This window comes from Ictidomys tridecemlineatus, chromosome Y (assembly GCF_052094955.1).
Source record: "Ictidomys tridecemlineatus isolate mIctTri1 chromosome Y, mIctTri1.hap1, whole genome shotgun sequence".
NCBI lineage: Eukaryota > Metazoa > Chordata > Mammalia > Rodentia > Sciuridae > Ictidomys > Ictidomys tridecemlineatus.
The window spans coordinates 19,711,104-19,726,122 of NC_135494.1; the positions used below are offsets into that span (position 1 = coordinate 19,711,104).

Sequence of the window (15,019 nt, forward strand, 5' to 3'; positions counted from 1 at the left end):
CCCATGAGCCACATGGCTGGGGGCATGATATCGTTACCTAAACCAGTGATTCTCAAAGTATAGTCTGAGGGCCCTGGGTATCCTTTCTTGAAAAGTAGATGTCTAGCTGGGCATGATGCATGCCTGTAATCCAAGAGACTCTGGAGGCTGAGGGAGGAGGATAGTAAGTTTGAAGCCAACTTGAACAAAATAAAAAATAAAAAGGACTGTGGATATAGCTCAGTGGTAAAGTTTTCCTGGGTTAAATTCCCAGTATTAGAAAAAAAAAAAAAAGAAAAAAAAAGAAAGAAATGAAAGTAGATGTCCAAATACAGTATACGTATGTGACACTGTATTCTTATCATAAACTTCAAACAAAGCAACATATCACAAGAAACTGAGTGCAAAAGCAGATACGAGAGTCTAGCTATCTTCTTTTGGGTTGGATCTTTAAAAAATTAGCAAAAAATGTAAAATGCTACCATCTTTTCATTGAGTCTTTTTTGAAATTATGGTTATTTTTTATAAAAATTATGCCATTTATATTAACATATAATTGATTTATTGTTAGTTTAAAAATTAATAAATAAGTTAAAAATTCTCAGTTTTAGTTACGAATTTGGTAAATTACTAAATATAATCTGCAAAAAAAAGTCCCATTGGAATTTTCAGTAGTTTTTAAGTGTAAAGGGATCCAAGGACCGTAAAATGTGAGCACTGTTGATCTAAATCATCTGCATTTTCCTCAGGAAGTTCAGTCTCAACAACTTGGAGGGGAATTAGCAGAAGATTGGTGTGTGTGTGTGTGTGTGTGTGTGTGTGTGTGTGTGTATTATACTTATTGTAATTATCTATATTTGAACAGAATTTTAGATAATCTCAGAATTTTTTTTAATACTTAGATATTTAAAGAGGCATCAGGTAGGTGATCAGATCAAAGGTGGAATAATATTCTAAGGTCAGCTTACCACCAAAAGCTTTCCTGATTAATCTCTGAGAAAAGAAATAACTTTTCCCAGGAACCATTTAAATTTGAGCTTTCATTGTATTGCAGAAACTTAGCTGATCAGGAAACATGCCACGAGTCTGAGGACACCTGTCTGTCACTGGTCATTCATGGCAGCCCGTCCCACCAGCCCCCACCATATTGCTCACAGATACCAGCGCCAGCCCCCACTGACCCTGCAGACCTGGCCATGCATACCTCCTCCCAACCCGAGCTCCGTTCTGGTCTTGACCTGCTTACTCAGCTCTTGGCTCTGTCGCCCTGGCCTTGGCTTCCTCCTTGGCCCTCTGGCTTCTGTTTGTCCTGGAACCCAGACTTTTCCTAGTGGGCTGTGACAGGCTGCCCTAGATCTTGGTCCTATTTGCTGCCTTTGGCAGAAGTCTCTGTCCCAGCTCCAGCTCTAAAAACTTGGACATTGGCCACTTGGCCATGACTCTGGCCAGGCCAGCTCTGTCCCCATGGGATACTTGAAGGATTTGAGTGGAGATGACAGGATGGAGTGGCCTGTTTATAGAAGTCCCTCTGTGTAGATTGGCAACCAAACTGTGTTGTCATCTGTGATGGCCAAAGAGATTACTTAAAAGGACACACCAAGGAGTGAGGAGTGATTTAGGACCTTCCCAAGGACTCCAGTGCAGCTGGAATTGTGGTGTTATTTATTCTTTGACACTGCAATTATTCTGCACAATTAAATATTTTATTTTTAAGGCTTAATTATCACTCTTGCAGTGAAATATTATGTCAATAATATCATTTGCTTATCATCCTCTATGTCCTTTCTATGTGCCAGGTGAAGCGATTCATTAATTTTACAAATATTTATTGAGCTCTTACATGAGTCAGGCATTGTTCAAAGGACACTGAAAAATGCAGGCAAAAATACCTGTCCTTGGGGAACTTACATTTTTGTGGGGGAAGAGACAGACAATAAACTAATAAACAATACATTTATGGCATATCAGTGATAGATACTGTGGATAAAAATCAAATATAATAAATTAGAAAGAATAAAGTAAGTTTTCTCTGTTGTCAGATGATATATGTTCTTATATATAGAAGAGCCCAATAATTAAAAAAAAGACCCTTCTAGAACTAATAAATGAATTCATGAAATGCGCAGGATAAAAATCAACATACAGAAATAAGTTGAATTTCTATGTACTAATGATGAACTATTGAAAGGAAATTGAAAACAATTATATTTATAGTAGCTCAAAAAGAATAAAATACCGAGGGACAAACTTAACAAATGAGAAGAAAGCCTTATATATTGAGAACTATAAAATATTGGTGAAGTAATTGAACAAGACACAAACAAATAGAGAGGCATCCCATGTTCATAGATTAGAAGATACTATTGTTAAGATGTCTGTAAACAACAGAGTCAGTGCAATATTTTTTTTCCAGAAATAGAAAAATCCATCCTAAATTCTAAAATTCTTCTGGAATCTTAAGGGACCCTGAAGAAACAAAACAGTCCTCAAAAAGAAAAACAATTTAGAGTTTCCACACTTCAAATAGTGGAACCTCCAAAACTTACTACAAAGCTATAGTAATTGAAACAATAAGGTACTGACATAAACACAAAAATATAGAACAATGGAATAGTTAAAGAACACCAGAAAAAAAGCTTTACATATGTGGTTGATCACTTCTGAGAAGGGTGCCAAGACCATTCAATAAAGAAAGGAAATATTATCAACAAATGGTGCTGGGACAATTGTAATGGTGTATGCTCCATATACAAAAATTAACTTAAAATAGATTAAAGATTTGGGCTGGGGCTGGGGCTCAGAGATGCTTGCCTAGCATTTGTGAGGCACTGGGTTTGATCTTCAGCACCACATAGAATAAAAATAAAGATATTGTGTTCACCTATAACTAAAAAGTAAATATTTAAAAAATAGATTATGTGGGCTAAGGTTGTGGTTCAGTGGTAGCACACTTGCCTAGCATGTGTGAGGCACTGGGTTCAATTCTCAACATCACATATAAATAAATAAAAATAAAGGTCCATTGACAACCAAAACAAAAAATAATATATTAAAGACTTAAATGTTAGACTAAAGCTAATAAACTATTACAAAAAACCCATTGGGTGTGGCAGTGGTTTCTTTGATAGAAACAAAAACATGTTTTTAAAGATAAACTTATTTTAAACAATTTTAGAAAAAAATTTAATAAAAATTTGTCTAAAACATGAATTGGACTACATCATAGTTAGAAACTTGTGTGTCAAAGGGGCCGTGGTTTGAATGTATCCTCAAAGTTCATGTGTTGGAAACTTAAGCCCCAGCATAATGATTAAGTGGGTTAAGGCAGTCAGTGGGTTCCGGATAAAATGAGTTTGGCTACCTCCACATCCCACATGCTCTTTTGTCCTTCTGCCTTCCACCTTCCACCATGGGATGATACAGCAAGAAGATGTTTTCTTGATGTGAACCCTTGAACTTTGGGCCTCCCAGTCTCCAGTACTGTAACAACTAAGTCTCTGTTCTTAATGAATTACCCAGGCTCCGGTATTGTGTGATAGCCACACAAAACAGTCTAACAGAGTGAAAAGACAATGTTTGCAAATCAGACATCCCATAAAGGATTGATGTCTGGAGTATATTGAAGAACCCCTACAACTCAACAAGGGCAACAACAATAAATAACCAGATTTAAAAACAGTCAAAGGACTTGAAGAGAGATTCCTGCAGGGCAGATGTACAAACGACCAATAAACACACGAAACAGTGCTCAACATCACAGATCATTAGGGAAATATAAATGATGACCACGAGGAGATACCACCCACACCCATTAGGACGGCAGTGTAAGGAAGCAATAGCAGCAGCAGCAGCGGCCAGCAAGGGTTGGAGAGGATGTGGCTAACTGGGACCCTGGCACATTGCCAGTGCCTTGGTGGAACTATAAACAGTGTAGCCTCTGGGCAAGACAATGTGGCATTTCCTTAAACAATTAAATGCTGAATTGCTGATGACCTAGACATTCCATTTATTGGTACATATCCCAAAGAATAAAATTAGGGACTCAAACAGATATTTGTATTACCATGTTAACAGTAGCATTATTCACAATGGCCCAAAGATAGAAACAACAGAATTGTCTATCAACAGATGCATGGATGAACTGAATATGGTGTATATACAGACCTACAGTGGACATTGTTTGGCCTAAAGAAGAAGAAAAATTTGATGCCTGCTACAACATGGATGAATCTTGAAGACCTTATACTAAGGTCAATAAGCTAGTCACAAGAGGACGAATGCTGTAGGATTCTATCTGTTTGAAATATCTACAGTCGTCAAATTCATGGGATAGAAAGCGAAGAGGCCATTTCCAGGTTCTGAGGGGAAATGAGAATGGAGAGTTATTGTTTAATGGGTGCAGAGTTTCAGTGTGGGAAGATGAAAAAGTTCATGGTGTACTTAGCACCACAGAACTGTATGCTCAAAATGGTTGAAATAAGTGGAGTGTAGTACACACCTGTAATCCCAACTACTCAGGAGGCTAAGGCAGGAGGATTGCATGTTGAAGGCCAGTCTCAACAACTTAGTAAGACCCTGTCTTTAAAAAAAAAAAAAAAAAGGGCTGGGGTCGTAGCTCAGTGGTAGAATTCTGTCCCTTCTGGGTTTAATTCCTGGAACTGAAAACAATAGATGGAAATAATAAATTTTATGTTATGTATATGTTGAAAACATTTTTAAAAAATCAAGAATCTAGAGGTGCTGGGAGAGTTGGAGAGACGGAGGTGCTCCATGGTTAGGTGAAGATGCCTAAGGGGATGGGGAGTGAACTAGGTGGGTGTCATGGGAATAGCATCCAGGCGGAGGGAACAACAGATATGAGGGCCTGAGGGCAGGCGGGAGGGTCCTGGGCTTGTTAATGGAGCAACAGGGCACTGTGGTGGGAGCAGAGTAGGGGGTGATGGACCTGGGAGGTGGTGGGGAGCTGGAACTTGAGGTGCTTTATAAGAGGTTTCTTTGAAGTGGCTGAAATGGGAGGCTTGGAGGGACCCGGTGGAGCAGGATATGATTTGACATTTCTCCAGGATCCCTTGGCTTCTGCTGACTCTATGAGAGCAGGTCTGCACACAAAGATGAGTTGAGAGGGTTTTTCAGTCACCTAGGACCAAGGTGGTACTGGCTGGGACTAGACTGGCCAGTCAGGGTGATGGACGTGGCTGAGTTAGAGGCTGCTGAAGGAAAAGCAGTGGGGGGGCTGGGGATATGGCTCAAGCGGTAGCGCGCTCGCCTGGCATGCGTGCGGCCCGGGTTCGATCCTCAGCACCACATACCAACAAAGATGTTGTGTCCGCCAAGAACTAAGAAATAAATATTAAAAAATTCTCTCTTTATCTCTCTCCTCTCTCACTCTCTCTTTAAAAAAAATATTAAAAAAAAGGAAAAGCAGTGGGATCTGTTGAGTGATGGATGTGAGAGAGTGGGAGAGAAGAACGGCACGTTGGTTCCGTGGGGTTTTGTCTGAGCAACTAGAAGGACAGGGTATTGTCCCCCAAAGTGGGGCCATCTGTTGAGAGCCACAACCAAGTCAAGATGGTGCCTGGCATTTTGCAAGAAGGAGTCGTTGAGGGGTAGCGCCAGTGAGCCATTAAGATGATGATAATTAAGTTAAGCTGTGTATAATTATTAAGATAATGATTGATTGCTGTAACTGATGATGCTAAATTGAAACAAGCTGTGTATTCAGTTGTGTATATAAACCTCTGCTGTCCGGCAATAAGGCGGCTCCTGCTACCTGGGGTGTCCGCTACTTTTGAGTTCTCATGGAGTTCCCATTGAGTTCTTACGGAATCCCCGTTGAGTTCCCGTTGAGTTCTCGAATAAAGTTAGTTCCTGTTTGAACCTACAAGTGGCTCGTGACCTCCCGGTTATTTGTGCCCAGCCAGACTACGGCAGCCATCCAAGCAGATCTGAGGTTAAGTCAGGAGTTAGCTCTGGGATGTGACCAACAAACAGCTTGAGGAGCGTGGGAGGTCAAGGGCATAGAGGTGAGTTAGAGCTGTGAGGCTGGGTGGGTCCCCAAGTTGTGTGTGGTGATGGAGGAGAGGAGGCTCGAGGACTGAGCTTGTCTGGTGGTGAGAAGGACCAGAGAGGAGACTGGGAAGGAGCCAGAGAAGTAAAACAGGGCTGGCAGGCATTTGGCACCCAGTATCCCACTAAATCCCCTGGTAAATCCAAAAGTAAATGTGACCCTCCAGTTTCCAGGCCCAGGTAGTGCCTAGAGAGAGAAGTAGCTCAAGAGCAAGAGCTGAGAGGCTGTGGCCTGAGGCACATTTCTCACTTCTCCAGTTCTCAGTTTCTTCCTCTGTGAATTGTGGAGGCTGACAGCATTTACCTTGAAGTGCTGAGGAGAGGCGTGAAGGCATGTCACAAGTGAATGTTCAGACTGTGCTTGGGCACATATGAGTGCTGGGTGACTCCCGGTGACATCGCCTGACCAAACAGTTCTTAAATAGCCATAATTCATATTTCACAAAGGGAAATAATAACTGGGACAACATTTTCTTATGGCATTAAAATTAATGGAAAATGCTGTAGGTTTCACACTAACTAAAAAAAATTAAACTCACACATCAAACTGGTCATATCAATAGGATATATTCACTATTAGATGCTGTCAATATAATAATGACTTTATATGCTTTTCAAATCAATCCTGTGATTACACTAATAATTAGAAAAGTTTCCCAAGTAGTTAGGTATTTGGTAGGAAGCATATGTTGCTAAGAAAAGAGATATTAAATTTGAGATGAGAATTTGGAAAATGCTATATGTCAGAATGCTGACATATAGCATTTTCCAAATGTTGTTACAAAATGAAAAGGACCCTTAGACAGAGCCACAGGAATGCCACCTCTTACTAGTCTTGTACTGGGTTTTCCTGGAATAGTCACAAGCCCCTCAGGAGAAGAACATGGCTACTGCCTTTGCTTCCAAATGCTCCCAGAACTCTGTGCATGGAGACACTCTACCTGTGACGCCCAGAATCCACCAGGGGACAAGGGTCAGATGTGGAGGCCACGCTGACAGGCTTAGATTTCTTGCAATGGCATATGAGGTCAGTGGAGATTTTCATCATGGAGGATGGAGGGAGGAAAGAGACACAACATGATGCTGATTTTAAAACGACTACAATGCCATCATCAGAATTTACAGATTTTTCCAACAACCTGTGGAAATGCAAAGGACCTAGGATATTTGAACTAATTCTGACACAGGACAAAGTTGGAAGACTCTCATTACATGATTTCAAAACCTAATACAAAGAGACTCAAAAGTATATGGTATTGATTTGGATAGACAAAGAGATCAAGGGAACAGACATGGAGAGTCCTTGAAAGTAACTCAAATATTTATGATTAGTTTATGGGGTAACTATTGTCTCTATGGGGTAAGAAATGTCTTTGTAATAAATGGTATTGGAACAACTAGTTAAGCATATAGAAAAAATGTAGCAGAAAGATACCCTTTATCCCTTACTCACACTATACACAATAGTACTTGGGGTGTATTATCTGCCTAAGCACAAATTCCAAAATTACAATATTTGTAGAAGAACAAAGGAAAATGTCATTGTGAATTTAGGACAGGCTAGGTCCATTAGAGAAGACTCCTTCTGTGAAAAACATCAAATATGCACAAGCCGAAAAGTGACAAATTGACTTTCATTAAGAATTAAAAGCTGATACCCATCAAAAGAAATCATTAAAGAAATAAAAAGACAACTGCAATATAGGAAAAATATCAGCAGTTTATTTATTTAGCAAGGCTTGTATCTAGATGAAAATTTTACAATAACAACAACAGCAACAATAATGAAAGATCCTAGTGCCTGATATTTGGGGCAGGGTGGGGGCAGAGTCCAGCTGGGAGGCTGTTATAATAGTCCAGGCACAAGATGGCCATGGGGAGAGGAGGCTTAGAATCTTGTGGAGGGTTAGAGATGATGAGTTCAGAAAGCAAGAGCCTCCCCTGAATCCTGAAACCCACTAATCTGTGCATTTTACTCTTTTTTCTCTTTATAAAATTATTTGAGGATCATTCTCACAAAGGACATAGATTCAGTAAGACTAAAGCTATAACTAAAAATTGAAACAGAAATTAGGAGAAGCAAGTATGCCAGTTTGGAGACTCATATTAAAAAATGAAGATAAGAAAACTCTGCTCAGGACTCTTGGCTGGGCACTTAACCCAGGCTGCCCACCCAAAGGGATCCACGGGGACTTCTGACATCAGAGGAAGGCAGCTCAGATCACCACACCCAACCAGTTCCGAATCACATTGGTTTTCACTGAGGAAGTATATATGTCTTTTAGGGACTCTGGGGGTTTAGAAAACCAAAATTTTTGCAGATTTTGTAACAGAATACTAAATCACAGAGTTCTGCTACATTGAGTGCTCTGAAGAGCAGTACTTAAGGAAAAACTTGATCTTCCTTCTGTTTGAGTCTGAATTTATTAAGCAAAAGTATAAATAGCATGGGCTGTAATTTCGGATGAAATATAAGCTTGAGTAGTCTACCCATATATTTATAGAATTATTATCATTTAAAATTGCTACCAATTTACATGATGACATGGAGATTGGGTTTGGACTGAATGTAGCAAGTGTAAATGAAGGCAGCATTGATACAAAAGAAATGCTGCAAGAATGGATGCAGACAAAAACAGGTTGATTATTGATTGATTATGACAAGTATAAGTAATTCAGTTAGTGGTGCCAGTTCAATGAGAGAGAAACTTGTCAATATTGAACATTCTTTAATTATGAACAACTAGCCAATCAGAAATGAAAGAAGAAAAGAGAGAAATTATGTATGGAGAAGATTTAAAAAATCTATACCAGTCAGGCAGTCTGTCAAATGAAGCCTAGTCTCAGGTTTGGAACTCTGGTTTGACTTCTTGAAAATGGACCAGTCCAAATGCATGCTTAGGTCAACATCACAGAATTAACAGTCCACTCCTGTTGGCATTTCCCATCAGTAATCAGCATAAACAATTTATGATGCTCAAAGATGGCCAAGTTTGGGCTGATTCTTCAGCAAATGTGTTTGCAATTTATTTCATACTGGTGAGTAAAAATGACCACAGTTTTGAATACCACTGATGACAAAATTATACTTCGACAATTGACAGTATACATTAGGAGAATGAAATATGAAGAAAACTGTGAACTGTTGGCGATTCTGAGAGACTTAGACAGTCAATTCTGAGAGACTTAGACACTCCTGAGGGTTTAAGTTTGAGTAGAGTAGGTGGCTTAAGGCAAAGGAAAGTCCGCTGCAGAGGACGACTCTCAGGAAGTTATCTAGGACACCCAGCAGGTTGACCTTAGGTGCTCTCTGGGGACAGGGTTGGTGGTGCAAAATTGGAGTTGATTTGTGAGGAGGCCCAGCCACCTGGAGTACTTAATGATGAGGACAGTGAGGGGTGGGGAGGTATCTGGATGAGGAACCTGGTCAGTCTGGTTTCTGATCCTGGCTCTGTCACCTGCCAGGTGCCACTGGTTAGACAAGTCACTTGCTTCCTTGAGCCTGAGCTTTTCCATCTCCTACCTGGGGTTAGGACTGCCATAAGGATCTGTGCAACAAAGGATACTTGGGCCCTCTGAGAAATCTGCAGATATCTGCAATGGTTATTTTGTATTATTTACTAGTAACCGAATCTCCAGTGTGAGCCCAAGCTGGAATCGTGCAATGGTATATGCTGCAGCCTGGAGTTATTTTAGGAAATAATCAATACAAGATGCATTGGGTCAGAGCCATGATACGAGTCATAAATCTTGACAGTTGCTGTTTGATAAAATTAATAACGCTTGAGAGAAACATAAAAACCAACGGGAGAGGAAACAGAGTGCATTTGGGGAGAGAGCTTATGCCAGTGTGGAGACAAAGCCATCCAGGGAGGCTGGCTGTTATCCTGATAGTAGAGAGTCACTGTGCACACAGGCACGTGTGCACACCCAGGAACAGACACACACACATTCACAGTTATCTCCACACGCACACACATACATAGGTGTACATGTTTACAACCCATGCACAGGTAGGCATGCACGCTTATGTAAATGTGGATGCACAACATATGTGTATGCACACATGTGCATGACTGTAGTAGACGTACATACACGCAGGTATGGTGTTGTGGCTGGGTCTCAGAAGGACTGGTCAATGAGGACAAAGGGCATTCATTCCAACAATGGGCAGTTAGATTTTGTCCATTCATGGCGTCTCCCCCTTCTCAGGAAGTGCTGGTTGCCTCTGAATTGTTAAAATGTACCAGCAATGGGGGCTTGGCCCCTCTCATTTCCTGCTGGCAGAGGAGCAAGCTCACCCACTGTGCAAGAGAAGAGGGCAGTGAAGCGAGACCAGGACCTCATGGTTTTAATGCCTCAAAGCCCAGAAATGGCCTCTGGTTAAGAAAGCAAAGAATATTGCTTTACCTTAGTCCAGAATGTTCCCCAGCCTTTTCAGACCTCTGTTTCCATATGGACATAGTCACCTGGGTGTGCATCCTGGGGTGCCTGCTCTGCTGAGGGAACTCTGGCAGGCCAGGCCAGGGCCAAGCCTGGCTAAGGCCAAGAAGAGCCCAAGCAAAGCCCAAGCAAGGGGTGTCTGTCACCAGTGCAGGCGTGGTGGACTTGCTTCTATGAAAGAAAAGAGTGTGTGAGCCCTACATACTTGTTCTCAGAAACTAATGGCTCCATGGAAACAAGAGGAAAACGTTTGCTGCAGTGGAGTGTGGGGTTGCTTCTTAAACAATGACTTTTATTGTGTTTTATTGCAAAAGTAACATGCAGGCCAGGTGCGGTGGCACAGGCCAGTAGTCCCAGAGCCTTGGGAGGTGGAGGCAGGAAGAGCCTGAGTTCAAAGCCAGCCTCAGCAACAGCAAGATGCTAAGCAACTCAGTGAGACTCTGCCTCTAAACAAAACACAGAATCGGGCTGGGGATGTGTCTCAGTGATGGAGGGCCCCCGAGTTCAATCCCCAGAACGCACCCCCTCCCCCAACATAACATGCACATATTATAATAATGGGGATTTCAAGGTCAAACTACAAGGAAACCTTGATATTGGTTCTATCATGTTTGCAGGCAGAGAAGACGAAGAATTTTGTCAGTCGGGGCCTTGTCATCGGGGAGGTGCTCTCCATGGCCGACCTGGCCACCAGTGTGAAGGTGAGCTCTCAGGCCCGGCAGCCTGCCTTCTCCTTTAGCCAGCGCGCCCGATCTGGTTTCCTCTGCTTTTCTTTTCCTATCGCTTTATCCTGGTTGTAGCAATGAGTTATTTTCATGGATCTCATCATTACAAAGAATCTTGGTGGTGCTACCCCTGAGACAGCTCTATAGATTGATTGCAGAGTGGTTACTGAATCTATTTATGGTGTCAAGTTGCATAGAACTACACACAAGGTTGAGTTGATGCAATAATACTTACATGGCCTCTAGTGTCAGGCATTCCTGACACTAGTGGTTACTGAATCTATTTATGGTGTCAAGTTGCATAGAACTACACACACACACAGATTTACACACACACAAATGTGTATGTGAAAACTAAGGTCTGTATCCTCATTAAACAGAATTGTACCAATGTCAATTTACCAGTTTTATGTTTGTATTATGGCTACACAGATGTCACCATTGGGGGATACAGGTTTCACATGATCTAGTAATTTTGTAACTTTCTATAAACATTATAATTTCAAAATACAGTTTTAATTTTCAAAATAAAATATTTAATTTTTTTTTTTTTTACTTAAGAAGAACAGTGAGTTGCAACATTGGGATGGACCTTAGCGATGATACCTAAGGTGAGCTCTCAGGCCCGGCAGCCTGCCTTCCCCTTTAGCCAGCGCGCCCGATCTGGTTTCCTCTGCTTTTCTTTTCCTATCGCTTTATCCTGGTTGTAGCAATGAGTTATTTTCATGGATCTTAATTTTATGAAAACAGTCTCATCACCTTTTGTGAAAAATGCCACTGTGAATACTCTTGTGCATGTCTGGCGTTGAACATTGGCACAGGCTTCCTTTAGCTATTTAACTAGGCATGGACTTGCTAGTTAGAGGAATGCCTGACACTAGAGGTCATGTCAGTATTATTGCATCAACTCAGCCCTGTCAAGAGCATACACTCCAATCCCAGGGTCCACATCCTCTCCACACCTGGAATCCTTAGGCTTCTCCTTTTTTGCCAATCCCATGGCCATAAAATAACATCTCACTGCTTTGTGAGGAGCTCACCAAGGGTGATGAATGGACTAGCTCAGGTAGAGGGACCTCCGTAGCCCTGCGTGGCTCCTTGAATCCCAACAGAGGCTTAATCCCATGGCCCCACCTTTCCCCTCTGGCCACTGTTGGGTCTGAAAACAAATTCCCTTGTCCAGACACCTGGTCCTTTTGTCTCCAGGGGAAAGATTTGTCTCCTGGACAAAGAACCTGAAGATAGATGATGGGGCAGGAAGCCAGGTTGCTTGGTGGTGAGTCCAAGATGGCGGTTATTTCAGTTCCACATGGGCATTTTCTAGGGGTGAGAATGGAAAACAAAGAAATCTGTGCATGCTGATCTGTGGGGAGGGGTCCACCATCAGCCCTTTTGGGGAGAGGCTGGCCTCCCTGTGATTCTTCCCTCCTGGATGGAACGGCTGTGGCTTTCAGAGAGAAGGGCAGTCGACCAAGAGACAACAAACAGCTCCTCCTCTCAAAAATGCTGAGGATCCCAGTCCAGGCTCATGGTCCCATCCTGGGGGTTCCTGTGCTACCCACCCCGTTACCCCTCCCGACCCCCTTGTGGTCTTGCAGTGAGCTCAGGGACAGAGTTGTACAGGGAGTATTGGAATGAGCAGGGGTCAGACCTGAGACCTTGCAACAAAGGGCTGCCTGTGGCCCCTGCTTAGATCCTGGCTCAAGCGGCAAACTGCAAAGGAATAGCACGCGTCAGCTGGGAAAGTTTGAGGAGTGCACTTCAGGTGATGTCAGAGGACCTGTGTGATATTTTTAGGAGGGATAATGGTTTTAGAGCTGTTTTTAAAAAGTCTTTATCTTTTACAGATGCATAAAAAACATTTAGTGATGAAATGATAGGATAAACTTCCCCATAATCCTGGGTGTGGGAAGGGAATGCCATGGTGGAGGGAGATGAAGTGACATGGACCTCGAAGTTACTGCTGTTTGGGTCCGGAGTTTCCTTCTGGGATGATGAGAAGTTCTGGAAATGTAATGGTTGCACAGCATTGTGAAGGGACTCAATGTCACTGAACTGTACACTAAAAGTGGCTAAAAGCTTTACAGTATTTTATCACCATAAAGATGACTTAGTTAGCAATAGTTACTATCAACACCACTGATTCCCCACACATCAGTCACTGTGGGAGATCGCTTCCTGAACTTGGAGTCCTAGATAGTGGGAGAAACCTGTGCACCCTGCCCTGAGTCTGGCCTGGAAGCAGAGGCTCTGTTCTGTTCCTGCAGGTGGCAGAGAGCTTGCCCAGGAGGGCTTGTACTGGGCTGGGAACAGCTTTCGTGAGCTCTGGGTGGATCAGGGGTTCCCACCAGCCCAAGAGCAGCTGGCAGCCCTTGCTTTTTATACGAGCTGGCTGTCAACCTGGTGTCACCATCAACTCACAAAAGTCATCTGCACTCCTGGAGCTGGGCCTCGCCCAGTCTGTGTTCCTGCAGAGGCTCTGTGTTGCCCTGAGCGCTCTGGACAAACACAGTTCTGCTCACGCATCCCAGTGCTGGCAGGGCTGGGGCTGGCTCAGAGCCACCAAGAGCAAAGGGCTAGAAAGGCCAGAGAGGTGCCAGGGACAATGGCTATCTTCACGGGGGGCTCTGCATTCCCCGTGCCAGCTCAGGAGCCGCTCCATGGCCCTCCACCAAGCACGTGGATGTACCCGGGGCCTCCGAGGCCCGAAGGAGCCTAATGCTTCCTCCCTGGCTGCACGTCGGCTCTCCTCTGCTCTCTACTCTCCATCGCCGAGCTCTCTGTCAGTCTGCTGGGCTGCCCTAACAAGGTGCCATGAACCAGGGCTTAAGCCACAAGACATGTTTTCCCACATTTCTGGAAAGCCCAAGACCAGGCTGCTGCATGGCGTGTCCTGGTGAGGGCTCTTGTGGTGCGCAGGGTGCCCTCCTCCTTCTGTGTGTGCATGATGAGGAGACAGGCTCTGGTCTCTCTTCCTCTTCTCACATGGGCACTAGCCCCCGCGAGGGTTAGACTTTGTCTATCACTAAGGCCCCAAGTACCATAGCACTGGGGGCAATGATCCAAAATAGGAATTCGGGGGCACATAATTTGGTCCAAACACTATTCTTTCTGGGGTCACTGTTGTCTCAAAAGCCATTTTCTGTGCTTCAGTGCATCCCACATGAGACGAAAAGTCCCTGAAGGCTCCAGAGGCCCTCCAGGAGACCAGCTGTCATGATGCTGGGTAGGAGGGGCCTGGCCTGTCACAGCCCTGGCTCGGCAAGCTTCCTGAGCATATGATGGACCTCCAGGGCTCCCTGTGGCAAGGGAGCAGCCAGACAACAAAGGTGCACGCCTTGTGTCTAGGACTTGCTGGTCATGGTCCAGGCATTCCTACTGTGCATGTACCTTAGCTGTCCTTCTGTAAAGATGGTGCCGCTGTGGCCCATCCACAGGCTTCGTACAGATCTAAATCAATAATGCTACCAGGCTGGCCTGTCACAGGAGCTTGATGAGTGGTGGGGACTGAGACCCCTGAGATGTGGCTGGCAGCCTCCACAGCAGTGGTCCTGGGAGGAACTCTGTGATTGGACTGAGGAGGAACCCACACGTGTCTCTGCTCTGACTGGTCCCAGTTTCCTTCTCGTCCCCACCTGGGGGTCAGAGGCCTGCTAGGCCCACCCCTTGGCCCCTTGGTCGTGTCCTCCCGCAGCTCTCAGTTCTTAGGTGGCTCCACTGTGTCCTTCAGAGGCTCCTGCCAGCCCTTGCTGGACACTCTGTGGTCATCCCCCAACCCCCGGCACCAGATGCAGAGTCCTTTCCTT

The 15,019-nt window shown here is 43.7% G+C and overlaps 1 pseudogene; it reads left to right on the top strand.

Moving 5' to 3' along the window:
- The first annotated feature begins 1,471 nt into the window (after positions 1-1,471).
- The window catches only part of LOC144371858 (acyl-coenzyme A oxidase-like protein), a 199,913-nt pseudogene continuing 186,365 nt past the window's right edge, over positions 1,472-15,019 (top strand).